Source organism: Ambystoma mexicanum, chromosome 10 (genome assembly GCF_040938575.1).
Source record: "Ambystoma mexicanum isolate Mex_15411 chromosome 10, UKY_AmexF1_1, whole genome shotgun sequence".
Classification (NCBI taxonomy): domain Eukaryota; kingdom Metazoa; phylum Chordata; class Amphibia; order Caudata; family Ambystomatidae; genus Ambystoma; species Ambystoma mexicanum.
In genome coordinates this window covers 820,244,132-820,258,264 of record NC_090932.1, presented here as the reverse complement: position 1 = coordinate 820,258,264, position 14,133 = coordinate 820,244,132, and positions in this window count along the sequence as shown.

The window sequence follows — 14,133 nt, the reverse complement described above, 5'->3', positions numbered from 1 at the left end:
CCACACAGTGAATTGTTGCAAGTGCTTTATTTTGCTACAGATTGTTAATAAGAACGTGTAAGGCGGCTGCAATCATAGCTCTTTTATTTCGCAAACAAAATCCAGTGAGCAATGCTGTCTGTGCACTTCTGTACTTCTGTTCTTGTCTAGCAAAGTGGGAAAAGGAGTAGTTAGTGGTGCTTCGTGGCCCGTGTGGAAGAACATGTTTTCTTTGCAAGGTACACAAGGTAACAGCTGTTGGCTCTGGGATGCCATAAAGGATAAATGTTTGCAGTTTGGTTAATTCTACCGGACCCGCAAATGGCCATAGACGCCCGTATCGGTCGGCCCAGATATTGACGATGGAAAAGAAATTGCTTATGGTAATCTTGACATGTTTGGTCCACCACCCGTCTGCTGGAAAGTGGAAGGCATGGCACGCGCAGTAAGGTGCTAGGTATCTGAGAAGAAAGAGCAATAATAATAGCTGTAACAAGCCCTTATTACTGGAAGCGTACAGAAGAAGAGTTTGCGGGAAGGATGTCATCATAAGTTGCTGCCTCATTGACAATGTACTGTGTGTTATTGAGTGGCGTCATATGTTAACCCACTGCATTGCTCTCTGTTTTGTAGGTAGTACTGTGATTGTAGGGATCCACACAAACAAAATGTCTTTCAAACGTTGCCACCAGATGCTGTTTTCATGTGTTGCTTTTTTACAAAACATGACAGTGGTTGCGAGTGTTGTTCGACCCATGGAGGTTACCTCGGAGTGCAGGGGAATGCAGGAGCTGGTTTGCTCAATAATGCATCAATGACATGTGTGCTGTCGATGTTTGTGTGCCGGTTGACTGCTGCGTGCACCTGTGGCCGTTATTACTTTCAATACACTCAGGGTGCGTAGAACTGGTACTTGTGTGAAAGGCCATAGTAAGGGCAAAACAGGGAATGTAGCACTGAATGAGTGAGCAGAAGGTGTGTGGTTTTAGTGCATACATTGCGTTCCCTTTTCGGCTTGTCCTTTATGTCTGTATTTGCAGGTGGTGGAGAAGAATGGAAAGAAAACGAAGTACAATCACAGTTACAATTTATGTGGAATGGTGCAGATATGAAGAAGGGATGTGGCCTAGCAGTTCGGGCTGGACTGCCCCTTTTGGGGTGGGGCCAAGCCTGATTTGCATATGGTCTTTCCCCTTCTGTAATGGCTTGGCAGGCGAAGAACGGTGGTCTGGAGGGTTCCCCAGAGCATTGCCAGTGGTTAAGATTCATTCTAAACCTTCCAGCCATCACCTCTTTGTTTTTGCTTTGTCACCCCGAGTGGGACGGGTATGCCCAGACGTGGGTCCCGTGCCTGTTGGGCCTAGAGACGCAAGCTACTCTACACTGATGAGCCCCAACAAGGGCAAAACATGTTTGGGGATGCTTGTGGTATCGTGCAGAAGGGATGTGGCCTAGCACTTCGGGCTGGACTGCCCCTTTTGGGGTGGAGCCAAGCCTGATTTGCCTATGGTCTTTCCCCTTCTGTAATGGCTGGGCAAGTGAAGAACGGTGGTCTGGAGGGTTGCCCAGAGCATTGCCAGTGGTTAAGATTCATTCTAAACCTTCCAGCCATCACCTCTTTGTTTTTACTGTAACGGCACGTGGCTACTGCCGTCACAAACTTCTGTACAATGTACAGAGAGAAAGTGTGTGGTAAATTAACTTTATAAATGTGCATACAGACCTGCAGCCGAATACATTTTATTTGTAATACACATGTGATGTAAAGTTGTACTTACATAATTGTGGCAACTTCCATGCTTGTATTGGGTGGGCGACAAATTTCAGTGTACGGCGTATGGAACCATTGCAGACTTCCTTTGGGGCACATTGGCAGAGCAACTGCTCTGCAAGTTATGTATCCTTTTTATTTCTTCAATTCCATACAATGTCTGACCTTGGAGCTAAACCTGCTTCCCACTCCAGGCTATTTTACACTGAGCGTTTTTCCTGTTCAAGAAGAGGTATGTTAGGTTTCGCTTTCCGGAGATGATGCTGGAATAAAAAAGGATTGAGCCGGCAACGTGTTTTCATTGTAGCATGCATTTTCAAGTGTTGTTAGTGTCATTACAGTGAAGGTAGTACGACGTATAAGTAGAGAAGATGGTGTCGTACACATGCAGCCCTGAATGCACAGATGGCAACATACATAAAATGTGCTTATACAGTCCCTAAAGAACATGTATATGTGCAGTGTGTTACCATCAGTGGACAATGACAGAATGTTTTTTCGCTGCCTCAGATTACGTCAGTGGGTGTTCCACCGTACGCACTTTGGTGTCTTGCAGCATGAACATGTTTCCTTGAAACATTGTAAGTGGGTTATGGTGTTCAAATGGTGTTTCCTTTACTCAATAAAAAAGGGAAACAGAAGTTTAAAAATGTAAGCAGTAACACAGTCTTTGCAATATGGCTGCCGAGCTATGTACCATGTGCTGCAGTGAAATATGTGTTGGAGACCTTCTTTTGAAATGATGTACATAACAATGAGGATGACCTAATGGTCTAACCGGTGCCAGTGGAATGCAAGGAGCCAAATGTTGCAGCAGTTAGGACAGTTATGTAAGATGTATGGATGTATTCATCAATTTGCATGTTGTGATTGAGCAGATTATCGGGTAGGTTACTGTAGTGTAGTGCATTCAGTGTGTCCACATGTTATAGGATTAGGTGAACAGTGTGGAAGAAATGGCAGCCAATGTCAACTGCAATGGCTAAGGGGTAGGTGGCTGTGTTATGTGTGGGGTTTGTGGTACGTGGATAGATGTTTGTATGCATAGTTGTACAGTGGAGCGGCAGTTGTGGGCAGAGTGTACAGAATTAAAGCATACAGGCGGTGGCGCAGCCTATGAGCGCCACGTGCAAGGGTTTGAACAATGGGCGGCGCCACTCTGTCAAAAGCATTGTATGCATTTACAAAACAAAGTGGTGCAAATGAAAAGGGCCTTTTGGTGCTGTTTGTGTTTGCAACGTTCAAAGTGGTGAACACCCACAGGGAAAATGTGTACTAAACTTGAGGAAGCGGCGCACTGCGTTTTGGATATTACGCAGAAGCAGCTCATTGCCAGCATCAGTCAGATGAACACCATTGTGACAATGAGACAACAGCTGGTGTTAAGGTGAAAATTAAGGCTTGTCTTTTATTCAGACAAAATAAGTTTGGCAGCCAAGTCAATAACTCAAAGTCCTTTCTAAATAATTTACTTCTTGAAGTTCTACTTGTTGACCAAAGTTTTCTCTGTTTCTCCTGTAGGGCACAACGTAACGACCTCTTTCCAACCTTTTCTTCTTAGTCCTCATACGCCGAGGTGCTTCCTGTAGCTCCTGACTCCACGTCTGGTCCGATCTGTGAAGAGAACAAGAATGAGCACACCTTGTCATACTTTCAGGCTCCTTATATAGGCAGCACTTAACTGTCCAATCGGCGTCTACTTCCTGCCACAGACCATAAGAACCCTCCCAAGCCCCGCCCCCCGTTTCTTGGGAGTATGGCGTCTGATGTGTTCCTGGGGCCGGGTCTAGTGACCCCCTCCCGTTGTCCCGGTAAGTATAGAGTGAGGGAAGGTATGGTTTGTATTTCTGTGTTTTTTAAAGATCTTTATGTTTTATGCTCCTTTGTGGCCGGCCATTAGAACTGTGTGCGTCCTCACTGTATTGCGGTCTCCCCTCGACCGCTCCGCGGCCGGAAGCCCCACCGCCACATAGTGTGTTTGCGGCTCGGCCGTCAGCTCAAGCCTCCCTCTCCCTCCGCCCTCCGTGGTCTGTGTCCAACACGCGGCCTCCCTCCAACCACAACTGGCAGACCGCTTCCTCATGCCGGGAGGCCTGGAACGCACCTCGGCATGCTTGCTCACACAGCCGCGGAGCCGCCATTCGACACTGCATTGGCTGCTCGCGGATGCAATGTTCGCCCCGCGGCGTTCCCCGTCCAAACTCCCCCTCCCTCACTAGCATGGCGGGAACTGGTCTCTCCATGGGCTGCCCCTGCCATTCCTCCAAGGAAGGTTCTGTCATGCTCCGCTGGCCACGGCAAACTGGGTCTTGGCATGATGGGCTCCCCCATCCCTTCTCCGAGCTGGCCGCGGTACGTTCCTTTTCTCTGTTTTCTTTGGGTGATGTATCCTCGTCTCCACCGTCCTTGCGTTTTTCATAGGGGAATAAGCTGTCTTCTCCACTATCCCTGGAAGTTTCACAAGGGTATGGGTTGTTCAGGTCTTCACATACACCCCCCGAAGCATTCAGCCGATCGGGCTGATCCAAGCTCCGAGACAAGTAATTAGGTATTAACTGGAAAGCTGCTGGTTTGTGAATCGTTTCAAAGCAAAACTCTTGTAAAGTGAGGAACCACCTTAATACTCGTTGGTTGGAATCCTTGTGGGTAGCCAACCACTGTAAAGGGGCATGGTCTGTGAAGACTGTGAACTTCTGCCCCACTATATAATACCGGAGAGTCTCGATTGCCCATTTTATTGCTAGACACTTTTTTTCAATGGTTGAGTAACCATCTTCTTGCAGTAGTAGCTTTCGGCTGATGAATGCCACTGGATGTAATTCATCTTCTTTGCCTTGTGAGAGTACCGCTTCTAATCCTAAGCCCGAAACATCTGTTTGAACAAAAAACCTTTTACTGAAGTCCGGACATCTCAATACTGGTTGAGCTGATATGATTTTCTTGAGTTCCTGAAAAGCTTTGCATGCTTCTTGATCTGTCCCCAGGTTTCCTGTATAGCTGGATTTGAGGGCTTCTGTTAATGGACTGGCTATGGTGGAAAAATGAGGTATGAACTTGCGACAATAGCCTGTGAAACCCAGGAATGCTCTGACCTGTTTCTTGTTACTGGGCATCGGTCGTTTTTCAATGGCTTCTACTTTGTCCAGTTGGGGTCGAATGGCTCCATTCCCAACCAAATGTCCTAAGTACCTGGTTTGATTGCTGGCCAAGACTGTTTTCTTAGGGTTGATATGGAGTCCTGCTGTCTGTAGAGAGGATATTACTGCTGTAAGATGTTCCTTTTGTTCTTCACATGTTTTACTATATACTACTATGTCGTCCAAATAGGCAGAACTATATTGATGGTGTGGGCCCAATACTTGATTCATAAGTGACTGAAAGGTCGTGGGTGCTCCGTGTAACCCAAAGGGCAACACAGTGAATTGAAATAGCCCGGATGGGGTGGAAAAAGCAGTTTTTATCTTATCTTTGGAACAAAGTGGGATTTGCCAATATCTCTTAGTCAGGTCGATGGTACTGAAAGAAGTGGCAGAACCCAGTTGTTCCATGAGTTCGTCAATTCTGGGCACAGGATAAGCTTGGTATGTCGAAATGGCATTTAATTGTATATAGTCCATGCAAAACCGGATACTGCCGTCTGGCTTCGGCATTAAAACTATAGGAGAGGACCAGTGGCTACTGGAGGGTTCAATCAGCCCTAATTTCAGCATTTCCTCAACTTCCGCTTGTACAGCCAATCGTTTGGATTCCGGAAGATGATAATGCCGTATTCTCAGCATTTTTCCTGCTTCCGTTCCTATTTTGTGTTCGGTGAGGTGAGTCTTCCCCGGAGGATAGGAGAACACATTTTGTACATGTTGGAGTTGCTCCTTCATTTCTTGTTTTTCTTTGGAAGTAAGTTGTTTTCCCCACTGAATGGCCGCAAAGGCTGTATCCGTTTTTTCACGAGTGGTTACTTGAATGTTAGTGGTCTCGCGGTCTGACGTTTTCCACTCTTTTAGCAGATTTATATGGTAATTCTGGAATCTGGATTTTCGATCAGGTTGTTCTACTAGGTAATTTACTGGTCCCAATATCCTTGTTACTTTGTATGGCCCCCTCCATTGTGCCAGCATCTTGTTACGGCTGGTGGGTAACAACACCAGTACCTGGTCTCCAACCTTGAATTGCCGGGCTCTGGTTCTCTTGTTATAGTACTTTTCTTGGGTTATTTGTGACAATCCAAGATTACTCCTGGCCAGCTCTCTCAATTTAGTGAGTTTTTCCCTCATTTCTAATACGTAATACATTGTAACTTCTTCATTAAAGTAGGGTGCAGATTTTATCCATTCTAACTCTTTCACACAATCCCCGAAGTTGGGTAGGTCAGTTCCTATTAGTACTTGTGTGGGTATATGTGGCATGATGGCTACTTCCATAGGTGTACTAACCCCATTTATTTCTAGGTTGACCTGTTTGGATGGGTATACCCGGACATCCCCATGAACACATTTAACCAGAATATCAGGATCCCCATTATTCCCAGAGTCACTTACTTCTGGCCTTATGGCACACTGTTCGCTTCCGCTATCGATCAGGCCCTGCCGGGGTACCCCGTCAACTCGGACTTCCATCAGGTAGAGCTCTCGTCTTCTTCGGAACTCTCTCTGGGTATATCCGATTTCCATGGGTTCTGGTCTGCTTTTCCTTGGGCAAAACCGGGCTATATGGCCCCACTCACCACAATCGAAGCATTGGGGTTGTCTGTTGGTGGGGGTCCATGTTGGTCCCTTGGGTTCCGTTCATATGGTTTTGGTACCCACTGGCTCTGTGCTTCTGTTAAGGGTTGGTTTGATCATCTCCAACGGTCCGCCCCTTGTTCCTCCGGCTTTTTGGAATGCAGAAGGGATGTCTATGGCTTCGTTAAGGGTGGGTCAATGGTGTTGGCACACCCATCTCTGCATGTTATTGGGGAGGGCTTCCACAAACTGTTCAAGCTTCACCTTTTCTAGTATTTCTGGAATAGTCGAACTGTTGGGTTTTAACCACCTTTCGGTTAAATCATGTACACGGTAATACAGTTGTCGTGGAGTTGCCTCATTGCATAGCTTGGTTTCTCTTAGCTTCTGGTGATATGCCTCCTCGCCTACACCCATCCTTTCTAGAATAGTTCTTTTGATGTCGGCGTAGGCAGTGTCTCCATTGGGGTTTGCCGCCTGATAGACCCCTTGCATAGATCCGGTTAACAAAGGGGCAATAAAATGGCCCCATTTTTCTACAGGCCATTGGGAATTTCTGGCCACCCTTTCAAAGTTTGTAAAGAAATATCCCGGATCGTCCCCTGGTTGATATTTCTGCAGGATGTTGGAGGGAGCTGGTGTTGCTCCTCCAAAGGCAACCACGGCTTCCGTGAATTTCTTGGGGGCATCCTGGCTGGCAGCTTGTAATTGTAGGGGCTGTTGTAGGGCTTGCCGATCTGCTTGGGCCTGATGTCCTTGCACTTGTAGTAGCTGATGTACTTGTTGTTGTCCGTCAGCCAATGCCTTGATAATTGCCTCCATGTCGTGTTTCCGATCCCACTACTGACACCAAATTATGTGACAATGAGACAACAGCCGGTGTTAAAGTGAAAATTAAGGCTTGTCTTTTATTCAGACTCAATACGTTTGACAGCCAAGTCAATAACTCAAAGTCCTTTCTAAATAATTTCCTTCTTGAAGTTCTACTTGTTGACCAAACTTTTCTCTGTTTCTCCTGTAGGGCACAACGTAAGGACCTCTTTCCAACCTTTTCTTCTTAGTCCTCATACGCCCAGGTGGTCCCTGTAGCTCCTGACACCATGTCTAGTCCGATCTATGAAGAGAACAAGAATGAGCACACCCTGTCATACTTTCAGGCTCCTTATATAGGCAGCACTTAACTGTCCAATCAGCGTCTACTTCCTGCCACAGACCATAAGAACCCTCCCAACCCCCTCCCGTTGCCCCGGTAAGTATAGAGTGAGGGAAGGTATTTTTTGTATGTGCGTGTTTTTTTAAGATCTTTATTTTTTATGCACCTTTGTGGCCGGCCATTAGAACTGTGTGCGTCCTCACTGCATTGCAGTCTCCCCTCGACCGCTCCATGGCCGGAAGCCCCACCGCCACACAGTGTGTTCGTGGCTCGGCCGTCAGCTCGAGCCTCCCTCTCCCTCTGCCCTCCGGGGTCTGCATTTAACACACAGCCTCCCTCCAACCGCGACCGGCAGACCGCTTCCTCATGCCGGGAGCCCTGGAACGCACCTCGGCATGCTTGCTCGCACAGCCGCGGAGCCGCCATTCGGCACTGCATCGGCTGCTCACGGATGCAATGTTTTCCCCTCTGCGTTCCGGTCCAAACTCCCCCTCCCTCATGAGCATGGCGGGAACTGGTCTCTCCATGGGATGCCCCTGCCATTCCTCCAAGGAAGGTTCTGTCATGCTCCGCTGGCCACGGCAAACTGGGTCTTGGCTTGATGGGCTCCCCCATCCCTTCTCCGAGCTGGCCACGGTACGTTCCTTTTCTCTGTTTTCTTTGGGTGATATATCCTCGTCTCCACCGTCCTTGCATTTTTCATAGGGGAATAAGCTGTCTTCTCCACGATCCCTGGAAGTTTCACAAGGGTATGGGTTGTTCAGGTCTTCACAACCATCATGAGTGCATGGATGTAGCCCCGACACTACTTGCATATATTGATTTACTTTGTGGACTCTCATAACTTGTAGTTCATAAGTACTATTCTTTGAACCAGTGTACTGTGCAATGAGTGCCGTTCCTGTGTTTCTTTGTGTAATCATTGGGTCTGTGGGGAAAAAAATCCATGCTGGATTAAAAAATAAACCTTCAAAATATCTTTGCTGCTAAGATGCACAATGAGTTACAGTCACATTTGGAGTGGTTGCAATACTTTTTAAGGTGTACTCTTGAACTAGGAGGAAATGTAATGGTTTACGATTTCTGGCCATACATGTTGGTAGGATGGGTGGCGTTGCATAGCAGGTGGTGTTTTATAAATGTTTACTTGCTTCTTTTTTGTACCATTGTTCCTTTACGCGTTTGGTTGCTCCTGCTGGTTTGCAAGTATTGTGGCATTGTACTGTGCTAATGCAGAATTGTAAAGGTAGTTACATAACTGTTGGTGAACTATAACTGCTCATACTTTGGAAGTTTTTCAGGATATATTTGTAGCACAGTAGTTGTTGAAGGTTGAGTTGGGTTGCTTTAATGCTGCAAATCACATTGTAGTATTCTCGTTGCAGTTAGATACCAGGTGGCGTATTTTAACTGTTTACAGTGTACCATTCCGAAAGGAAGGTTGTGCGCATGCTGTTGCTGCTGGCACATCTGTGTACATTCTGAAGTAGTAGTCTACCATTATGGGTTTATGTAGTGATAGGTCCATATGTCTTGCAGTTGTATGACTATACTTAGACAGCTGGTGACTGATTTCTGTATGTGGTGGTTTCAGAGGTTACTGAGGACAGTTTTGAACCCTCATACTTAGTACATTCCCTTTGACGTATCCTGTGGAAAATACTGCTACTGTGATGTTGTCACACGTATTGTTTGTGTGAGTGTATTCATTGGGTTCATTGGGGATGAAATTGTGCAACACACACTTGAGTGCATTTCTTCAATGCTTGATTCTTGCTAAGTTGCTTTAGGTCGACAGTGTGGAAGGAAAACAAATGTTTGTCCACTTACAAAGGAACTGGTTGGTGCTGGGGAGTAAGGTATAGTAGGTTTGTACATCAAGGAGTACATTTAGGCTTCAAGAATATTAAGTAGGCATTTGCAAGTTTTGCGGGTAATCTCTGCTTTGGAATGGTGGAAGTATCATTGCATTTTCACCCTGAGCATTGCTTTCTAATGTATGGAGTATAGTGGCCTCCACTGGTTGCGTCGCCTGTGTGGTAGATTATGGCTACTGTTGCAAAGGTTTTCTTGCCAAGTGAAACCTGTCCGTATCTGAAGGCAGTAAGTTTGCAGTTGTTTTTGGTTCCATTGGCATTGTATCTTAGGAACATTAATATTACATATTGACAATGTGAGTGTATATGTAGTGTTGAATGATTATCAGAATTGCACGACATACAGAATATGCAATGGTTTGCATATTGTTCATTGTAATATGAATATTACATATTGTATATTGCATATTGTAATTGCATCATTGTTACATTTGCATAGCAATTAACACCTGTTGCATTGGAAAATTTGAATGGCCCTGGTATTTCTGTGTCTGAGCACTTTGATGGAAGGGTACGTGGTTTCTTTGAAGAGGCATTTTTTGTGGGTGGAGTTGGGTATGTCCTGTCTTTTTTACTCCTTTTGTATGTGCTTTTGATAGTTGATGTAGTATGAGCTGAATTCAATGTTTTGGTGGTACTGTTGCCAAATCATTTACAACTTCTGATTGAATGAGTCTCCATTTCAAACGTTTTGGTTTCTGAGGAAAAGGCTACATTTTCAGAAGGGGTGTGTACAGTGCACATAGTCTATTGTACGCTTTGTTGCAAGGAAAGTCTGCGCTGACTGCAGTTGAATCAAAAATCACTAGATACAGTACTTCCAGTGTGCGTAGCAGTGACAATGCTACGTAACACATGACTTCTTTAAAGACTGTGCTGTCAATATCAATCAATGCTTGATCTCAGGTTAGACATTGCGATTTATGAATAGTTACTGCATAAGCGAGCAACAGAGAAAACTGTTCTCTGCGTACATACATGTGTTTGAAAAGAAGGAATCAAGCCTTTGTGCGTCCTATATTTTTAACCTCTGAACTTGATGTTCACAAACTGAATGATGTTGTCCCGTGGGTATGTCTGGAAGCCAACAACTGAACCAAGTGCTCCATTAACTAAACCTTGCTCTACGTCAATGTTACGCTTTAGCATAACTCTACAGTTGACACAATGGTAAAATGTTCTTCAAACCAATTTTGTTGGAGATAGAGTTCTCTAAGGTTTTTAGTAGTGCTATGCCTTGTTGACACATAGGTATTGTCATACTGTGTACATACAGTTTGTCTGTGGCATGAATTTCCACTAGTGGTTGTTTTTCTTTTTTCAGCATAGTTGTATTAAATTGTGCGCAGCTTGCTTGATTTGGCATTAAGGACATACAGCTGACATTTTTCTGAGCTAATTGTTCCATGACATCAGTCGCACATGTGTTACGCCCGTACAGCTCATGGATGCGTCTAGTACTGAGGGTAGACTGTGCCTCCTTTGATAGTACACCAATCCGTATGTTTTTTTTAAATGTTGGTGTAGGTGAGGTCTGCAGACTGATGCATGTTTTGAGTTAGTTCTCTGTATTGGAAATGTTGCCAGAGATTTACATTCCCGATCCTCCCAAGACATTTACGGCACACTTTGTGGCCTAAAGTTTTAAAAATAGGTTCACCTTTCACCGGTGTTAATTGAAGGAGATCTCTGAAAATAATTACATGTTTTCCTCCAAAGAGTTCTTCTTAGTCTGTTTTGAGCACCTCTTGCAATAAGAGGGGAATGCTCACCTCATCGATTAGGAGTATTTTCATTTGTTTAATTTGAGAAGTTTTTAATGACAACTTCATATGATTAATTGGGCTGCATTTCATAAGTTTCACCACGCTGCCTTCACAACTTTCCACTCTGTAGTTACCTTTTTCCTCATATGGTTTAATGTTTTTTTTGTATGCAAAGTTTGGGGCTATCTGATCCAGTCAAAAGGCTTCTAAAGTAACAATCCTGTTCCGGTAGTATGTGTCCAATAAGTTGTTCTTCAAAATGTCCTGTCTGTTGGGACAGTTTTTGGCTATTCTTTGTACGAGTTCAGTACTCTCTATCTGGATGCAGCAGGACCAAGGCTTAGCAACACAATGTTTTCAGATTTTCCATATAAGGCGGTGCCGGTTAAATGGTCTGTGGCATTGTAGGTGCCACATTCTCTTTGGGACAGCATTTTTATGCCAAAGCTGTACAATTTTTGTGCCATGCCAGTTTTTCCTCAGATGATATGTCATCCCAGAGGTCTTTGAGCTCTGTTTTCTCTGCTTTGGTTAAGTGGGCTGTGACATATTGTGCAACTGTAGTGGAATCGTCTGCAATGTACTGTACATCAACATTAGCATTCTATAGGAGGGCGATTATTGCATTGTAATTATTGATGTACTTTGATGCTTCACTCCTTTTTATACAGTAAGTGTTCTTAGGAGACTTGCCTTTTACACTGTGTCAAACTGAAGACATGAAGCTGTTTACTTGCCCTGTTGTTGAAACTGGTCTACAGAAACCAAAGCGGCATTTGGTGTAGTACTTGCCACTGTTTTTATATTTGTGCCGACAGCACTTGCCACACTTGTGTCTTTGGAACTGCAAAATGTGTGCATGTAGGTCACTATGTGTACTTTCCGAAGGGTTTTTGCAAGTGACATATTCGTTAATGAACTGTAAAACAGTTTCATCAGTCTCCTCACCACATTTAGGAGCATTTCTAATCAACAAAAGCATGTGGATGTGTGGTGCTCCTCTGGCTTGATATTCTTTTCTCCAAAAGAAGTGTTCCACTTCTCCGAGGGGAGGAAGTGCTTTATTGCAAATGAAGTACAGCATGGCAAGGAAGCGATGATGGAAGTATCAGGAAACATTTACTGGATCAAGAGAGCAAAGTTCTCCTGGCGTTTTTATGTCTACACCTGATTTGTTTTTGTTTGCTATGCATAGGAAAGTGTGCAAGACTTGCCATGCTTACTCTGCACAACTTAAAGTGACAAACCATGTGGGTGGGTTGCCTAGCACACACCGTAAATCTGCATGCTGTCGGGACCAGTAGTGTTTTGTACCACGCTTTTTCACTAAGAGATTTGTAATACTTGATTGTAAAACTTTGTTCTTCTCTTGCACATTTTGCAATAGCTGTGTAGCAGACATGTTTTGAAAATGGGAACCTGTTTTCAGTGTGTGGGCATGTTCTCCTCGTTCTTTCTAAATCTAGGGTCTTGAGAATACATTCGTAAACAGTGGTATTCTGATGCTGTTATTTGGGTGCATCTTTCCTCATATCTTCCACCTTTTCCAGTTGGGAAGAGTAGAGGAAAGGCTCAGGCTTCTACACTTTTTTTCCCATACACTGATTGGTGCTCCTTTGATTTGCTGCATTTGATATGTGTCTAGTGCATCATCTATGGTTTCTTTGGAGTGCAGTGGGTGAATTGTGTAGTGTGCTAAAATATTGGAGGCTGCACTAGGATCTAGATGCTCAAATTGTCCAGATGTTGGAAGATCCTGAATAATATCAGTTGTTTCTCTCAGGTTTTCTTCAACGTTTATTTCCTTGTAGTATTTATTGTTTTCTTTTAGGTATTGCAAGGTTTCCCTAACTTTGCTTAAGTCCACTGGTTGCTGCCAATTCGTTTTGTCTTTTGTAGGTGCACCATTTACCAGGTTAATCAAAGACGTTTCTATTGGCCTTTGCACTCATAGAGTGTCTACATTTTCTTTGAGATCTAATGGTAAATAAACTACTTTCCCATGAATGCCTCTCAGTAATTTGGTGGGAGGCAATTTTGCAGTTTTAGTTTAAAGTCGTATTATTGCTTGAAATGGGTGCACTGTTTGGATTATAATGCTCTCATAACAAATTAAACTGATGCAGTGCATTTGGCAGTGGAAATACTTCCAAATTATTACTGAGTGCCCGTGAAGGCCTTTGGTTATTGACAAGTTTTGCAGTGCAGTATGTGCACAGTATGGAGGTGATCGTAAGTTCTTATTTTTTTCAGTTACAAGGTACAGACCTTATTGAAACCATTCCGATTCCTAATTGCCTTCTATTTTCTGTATATCTATAGTTTTGGTGCTCTTTTCATAGAAAGTTCCACGACAACACACACATACTTGGTTTGGCATTTCAGCTGCTGTGCTTTTGAACTTTTGTATTTCTTTTCTTTATGTGTGATATTAAATGTTGATAGCTGCAATGTTGTCAATACTGTGTTGTCTGAAACTGCTGGAGTTTGTAAGTGCTCTTCAGTTCCACAATATTTCCTTTGGATGTGCTCGATTTCTTTGAGCACTTGTTTGACTGCACTGTGTAGGAGAATATCATTTAAATGTTGCAGCTCTACAGCTGGACTTTTTGCATAGTACAGTTTTTAAACTAGATTTCTGACTGTTGAATGGTGGGATGCTAACATTTTTATACGGTGGAAAGTACTTTTGCAAGCAGGTCCAGAAATACAGGCTAAGGAATGTCCTCATATTCCTGTGTATTTGCGCACTGGGCATGCGTCCATAGTTTGCAGTGTTTTTCTTTTTCTTTTGTCGCTGCCTTTGACATACTGATCAAGGAATTGCTGCAAAGATTTATTAAGCATTGGCGAACATTACACATTGATG